Source organism: Triticum urartu, chromosome 5, assembly GCF_003073215.2.
Source record: "Triticum urartu cultivar G1812 chromosome 5, Tu2.1, whole genome shotgun sequence".
NCBI classification, from domain to species: Eukaryota; Viridiplantae; Streptophyta; class Magnoliopsida; order Poales; family Poaceae; genus Triticum; species Triticum urartu.
Window position 1 is genome coordinate 65,802,595 of NC_053026.1, and position 6,684 is coordinate 65,809,278.

Below are 6,684 nucleotides of genomic sequence, written 5' to 3' on the forward strand. Positions count from 1 at the left end.
ACTATTGCTTTGAATCACTCGTGTCTTAATATTCATGCCATGATTAGATTACATGATCAAGATTATGCTAGGTAGCATTCCACATCAAAAATTATCTTTTTTATCACTTACCTACTCGAGGACGAGCAGTAATTAAGCTTGATGATGCTGATACGTCTCCATCGTATCTATAATGTTTGTTTGTTCCATGCCAATATTATACAACTTTCATATACTTTTGGCAACTTTTATACTATTTTTGGGACTAACATATTGATCCAGTGCCCAGTGCCAGTTCCTGTTTGTTGCATGTTTTTTGTTTCACAGTAAATCCATATCAAACGGAGTCCAAATGGGATAAAAACTGACGGAGATTTTTTTTGAATATATGTGAATTTTGGGAAGACGAATCAACGCAAGATGATGCCCGAGGGGGCCACGAGGCAGGGGGGCGCGCCCCAGGGGGTCAGGCGCGCCCTGGGCCCTCATGGCCACCCTATAAGGCGGTTGGTTCCCTTATTTCGCCGCAAGAAATCTAATATCCGGATAAAAATCGTGTCCAAATTTCAGCCCAATCGGAGTTACGGATCTCCAGGAATTTAAGAAACGGTGAAAGGGCAGAATCAGGGAACGCAGAAATAGAGAGAGACAGAGAGACATATCCAATCTCGGAGGGGCTCTCGCCCCAACGCCGCCATGGAGGCCATGGACCAGAGGGGAAACCCTTCTCCCATCTAGGGAGAAGGTCAAGGGAGAATAAGAAGGAGGGGGGCTCTCTCCCCCTCTCTTCTGGTGGCACCGGAACACCGCCGGGGCCATCATCATCACTGCAATCTACACCAACAACTTTACCACCATCATCACCAACTCTTCCCCCTCTATGCAGCGGTGTAACCCCTCTTTTACTCGCTGTAATATCTACTTAAACATGGTGCTCAACGCTATATATTATTTCCCAATGATGTATGTCTATCCTATGACGTTTGAGTAGATCCGTTTTGTCCTATGGGTTAATTGATGATCGTGATTGGTTTGAGTTGCATGTTTTATTATTGGTGCTATCCTATGGTGCTCTCCGTGTCGCGCAAGTGTGAGGGATCCCCACTGTAGGGTTTGCAATATGTTCATGATTTGCTTATGGTGGGTGGCGTGAGTGATAGAAACACAGACCCGAGTAAGTAGGTTGTTTGCGTATGGGAATAAAGAGGACTTGATGCCTTATAATGATATGGTTGGGTTTTACCTTAATGATCTTTAGTAGTTGTGGATTCTTGCTAGAGTTCCAATCATAAGTGCATATGATCCAAGAAGAGAAAGTATGCTAGCTTATGCCTCTCCCTCAAATAAAATTGCAATAATGATTGCCGTTCTAGTTATCGATTGCCTAGGGACAAATAACTTTCTTGTGTGACAACAAGCTCTCTACTAAAACTAACTTAGTTGTGTCTTCATCTAAACAGCCCCTACTTTTTATTTATGCACTCTTTATTATCTTGCAAACCTATCCTATCACACCTACAAAGTACTTCTAGTTTCATACTTGTTCTAGGTAAAGCGAACGTTAAGCATGCGTAGAGTTGTATCGGTGGTCGATAGAACTTGAGGGAATATTTGTTCTACCTTTAGATCCTCATTGGGTTTGACACTCTTACTTATTGAAAGAGGCTACAATTGATCCCCTATACTTGTGGGTTATCACCCGACCACTTTAGAAGATAGAGAGAAATGAAAGTCATTCCCTATGCCTCAGCCATAGGTTCTATCATGTATGAAATGTTGTGTACCAGACCTGATGTGTGCCTTGCTATAAGTTTAGCGAGGAGGTACCAAAGTAATCCAGGAGTGGATCACTGGACAGCGGTCAAAAACATCTTGAAATACCTGAAAAGGACTAAGGATATGTTTCTCGTTTATGGAGGTGACAAAGAGCTTATCGTAAATGGTTAGGTCGATGCAAGCTTTGACACTGATCCGGATGACTCTAAGTCGCAAACCGAATACGTATTTATATTGAATGGTGGAGTTATCATTTGGTGCAGTTTCAAGCACAGCGTCATGGCGGGATCTACGTGTGAAGCGAAGTACATAGCTGCTTCGGAAGCAGCAAATGAAGGAGTTCATATCCGATCTAGGTGTAATACCTAGTGCATCGGGTCCAATAAAATATGTAGTGACAATACTAGAGCAATTGCCTTAGCGAAGGAATCCAGATTTCACAAGAGGACCAAACACATCAAGAGACGCTTCAATTCCATCCGCGATCAAGTCAAGGAGGGAGACATAGAGATTTGCAAAATACATACGGATCTGAATGTTGCAGACCCGTTGACTAAGCCTCTTCCACGAGCAAAACATGATCAGCACCAAGACTCCATGGGTGTTAGAATAATTACTATGTAATCTAGATTATTGACTCTAGCAAGTGGGAGACTGAAGGAAATATGCCCTAGAGGCAATAATAAAGTTGTTATTTATATTTCCTTATATCATGATAAATGTTTATTATTCATGCTAGAATTGTATTAGCCGGAAACTTAGTACATGTGTGAATACATAGACATAACAAAGTGTCCCTAACATGCCTCTACTTGACTAGCTTGTTAATCAAAGATGGTTAAGTTTCCTGACCATAGACATGTGTTGTCATTTGCTGAGCGGGATCACAACATTACAAAATGATGTGATGGTCAAGACCCATCCGTTAGCTTAGCATAATGATCGTTAAGTTTCATTGCTATTGCTTTCTTCATAACTTATACATATTCCTCTGACTAAGAGATTATGCAACTCCCGAATACCGGAGGAACACCATGTGTGCAATCAAACATCACAACGTAAATGGGTGATTATAAAGATGCTCTATAGGTGTCTCCGAAGGTGTTTGTTGGGTTGGCGTAGATCGAGATTAGGATTTGTCATTCCGAGTATTGGAGAGGTATCTCTGGGCCCTCTCGGTAATGCACATCACTATAAGCCTTGCAAGCAATGTGATTAATGAGTTAGTTGCGGGATGATATATTACGGAACGAGTAAAGAGACTTTCCGGTAATGAGATTGAACTAGGTATGATGATAACGACGATCAAATTTCGGGCAAGTAACATACCGATGACAAAGGGAATAATGTTTGTTGTTATGCAGTTTGACGCATAAAGATCTTCGTAGAATGTGTAGGAACCAATATGAGCATCCAGGTTCCGCTATTGGTTATTAACCGGAAATGTGTCTCGGTCATGTCTACATAGTTCTCGAACCCGTAGGGTCCGCACGCTTGATGTTCAATGATGATTTGTATTATGTGTTTTGGTGACCGAAGTTTGTTCGGAGTCTCGGATGAGATCTCGGACATGACAAGGAGTCTCGAAATGGTCGAGAGGTAAAGATTGATATATTGGAAGGTTATATACGGACACCGGAATGGTTCCGAAGAGGTTCGGGGATTTTTCGGAGTACCGGGAGGTTACCGGAACCCCTCAGGAAAGTTAATGGGCCTCATGGGTCATAGTGGAGAGAGGGAGGCAGGCCACAGGAGGTGGCGCCCCCTGCCCAATCCAAATTGTACAAGGCGTGGGGGCGCGGCCCCCTTTCCTTCTCCCTCTCCCCCTCTTTACCCTTTCCCCTCTTCATTGGAACGAAGGGGGGCGAATCCTACTAGGAGTGGAGTCCTAGTAGGACTCCCCCGCCATGGCACGCCACCCCTAGGGAAGGCCACCTCCTCCTCCCCTCCTTTATATACGGGGGCGGGGGGCACCCCAAAGGCACATCAATTGTTCTCTTAGTCGTGTGTGGTGCCCCCCTCTATAGTTTACTCCTCCGGTCATAGCATCATAGTGCTTAGTGGAAGCCCTGAGTGGATCACATCACCATCACCGTCACCACGCCGTTGTGCTAAAAAAATCTCCCTCGACCCTCTGCTGGATCAAGAGTTCGAGGGACGTCATCGAGCTGAACGTGTGCTGAACACGGAGGTGTCGTATGTTGGTTACTAGGATCGGTTGGATAATGAAGACGTTCAACTACATCAACGTGTTAACCTAACGCTTCCGCTTTCGGTCTATGCGGGTACGTGGACACACTCTCCATCTCATTGCTATTCATCTCCTAGGTAGATCTTGCGTGATCATAGAATTTTTTTTGAAATGGCATGCTACGTTCCCCTACATAAACATGCACCCAGGGACACGTGCACATATGATTTTGCAATCCATTTTCGTGCACTATCACGTGTCTCATGTAGATCAAATTTGATTTTGCACATTTAAATCCCTAGGAAATAAATTAATGTATAAAAAACGAACAGATTTTATCTATTTTTTTCAATTTTCAACATTAAACTCCTTTGGTCGCATGTTCGCTGCAGAAAAAATTTGGCATGCATCTTTGGGCCACATGCACGCGGTGGTCCTAGGACACTCACTCGCATGGGCCCGCGAGGTCGCCATCCAGCACTATGACATCCAATGAGAGTGGTTAATTTGACCAACAAGGATGGTTATTTTTTTGGTTTTTGTTAAATGTACGGTAGGAGTATATATATAGTACGCGTTGAAGAGGGTGGTCGGGGGCAATACTACATGTCGTATAGGACACCTCACTCGTGTGTGATGGTTCCATCCGTGGGCCCGCGAGGTTGTCCTCCATCACTTTGACCCAGCAAGGAGGTTTCTTTTTGGGTTGTGTTGCAGTAGGAGTATATAGTATGCGTCAAATAGGGGAGGAGGGGCCGGAGCAGCACATATATATTACACACACGTCATGAATCGATCTCGCTCCGTGTGGGGACTTTTCGGTTTCCAAGGCAGGTGCCACAAAGAAGTTGTGCATATTGGGTATTAAAAACATCACCAACACATTGGGCCACGTGCAGACGATGGTTGTCACTCATTCGCCTGCGACTCTTCCCTCCATGGGCATGCGGGGTTGTCTTCCATCTAATATATGACACAACGAGAAAGGTAATTTGATGAACAAGGAGGATTATTTTCGGATTGTGTTACGGTATGTACGTAGGAGTATTTATTACGCGTCGAAGAGGGGAGGGGGCAACATATATATACTATGTGTCATGAACCTCGGTTCGTGTGTGGGGGACTTAAAGGTTTCCGAGGCAGGTGCCACATCAAACTTCTGCATATATATTAGGTATTCAAACATCACAATGTAGCGACCTGACCCGAATGGATCACGTCTATTGTGCTATGGTGTCATCCCTGGATCAGTAATGCTGACACCACACAGTACATCGAGGTTTTATAGCAGAGTTGCAATCACACACTTATTACATCGATGGCTCAAAAAGAACTTATTACAATAAATATGGCTGAAGGCCATCTAATATCGATAACAGCGGAAGACTCGGAAGATAAATGGGTCCATCAACTCCAACGGCATCACTGAGTATAGAACCACGACCTAAAACACCTCAATCGTCGTCTGAAAAGTCTGCAACACGAGAAGTTGCAGCCCGAAACGGGTCAGCACATGGAATATGCTGGCAAAGTAACACATAGAGAGTAATGGAATGAAACAGCTATACTATATGCATATATGGCTGGTGGAAAGCTCTATGGTTACAGTTTTGCGTAAAGCCAGTTTTTCCCTACTGCAAAGGAATAAGTTTATTTAACTATCATGGTGGTTGTGAAACATTGAGAATGGTTGACAGCATTCTCAATCCCAATTAAAAATAATTAAAACCCAATAACATTAATTAGAGGTAACATGTTGAGATTCACATGATATTCAAGTACTAGATACTCAAGTTGTCCATAACCGGGGACACGGCTAATCATGATTAGTTTGTACACTCTGCAGAGGTTTGCGCACTTTTCCCCACATGACTCGATCGCCTCCGTTTGTTTTCTCGCACTACATGGTGTTTGAGAAACGGATGACCGAGACATAGTCTTTCAGAAGCACTAGCACCTTACTTGTGGGGTAGACCGGTACACCTACATCCCCTACATCTGCTAGTCCACCCCGTAAGAGTTCGCACAACTTAGTCAACTATGCCAGAGCCCATAGTAGCATGTGGCTGCACACGGAAGTTTCTAGCATGAAAGATCTTATGATCCCTTTGAGCCTGGGTGGCGGTCCGAAAAAAAAACAGGCAAGTCCTGATAGACATCAGGTGCCTCAATCCACCCAGATGTGTGTTTAAGTTGCCACCTTAGATAAACCATTAAAATTATCAATCTCACATCTGTCATGGATATCACTCACCCAATCCACGTCTACTAGCATAGCATGGCATAATAAGCAAACGTAGAAGTAACTCCCAAAGGTTTCATAATAATACAGGTAATAGGTACTACCTCATCTACTTCCTATCCCACAATTTAATTAGATCCTAATCATGCAATGTGTGAGGATTGATCTAATGCAATAAAACATGGGTTGTACAAAAGGTATGATCAAAGTGTTACTTGCCTTGCTGAAGATCCGCGAGTCCTAGGGTTTCGAAGTAACAAGCGGCGCAATCCGGGTAATCTATCGCAGACAAACAACAAGCATACAATAAGTACTCATCTAATGCACAGGTAAAACTCGAACAAGAGATCGAACCAAGTAGTTCAACTTAAGAACTCTGGTTGCAAAGAAAGAACGAAAAACAAACGGCGGAAGAAAACAACTCGGTTCTAGCAAGTTGAATCTAGGTCAAAATTTTACTGTAGCAAAAGCTTGTTCAAGTTGATTAGACGGAACG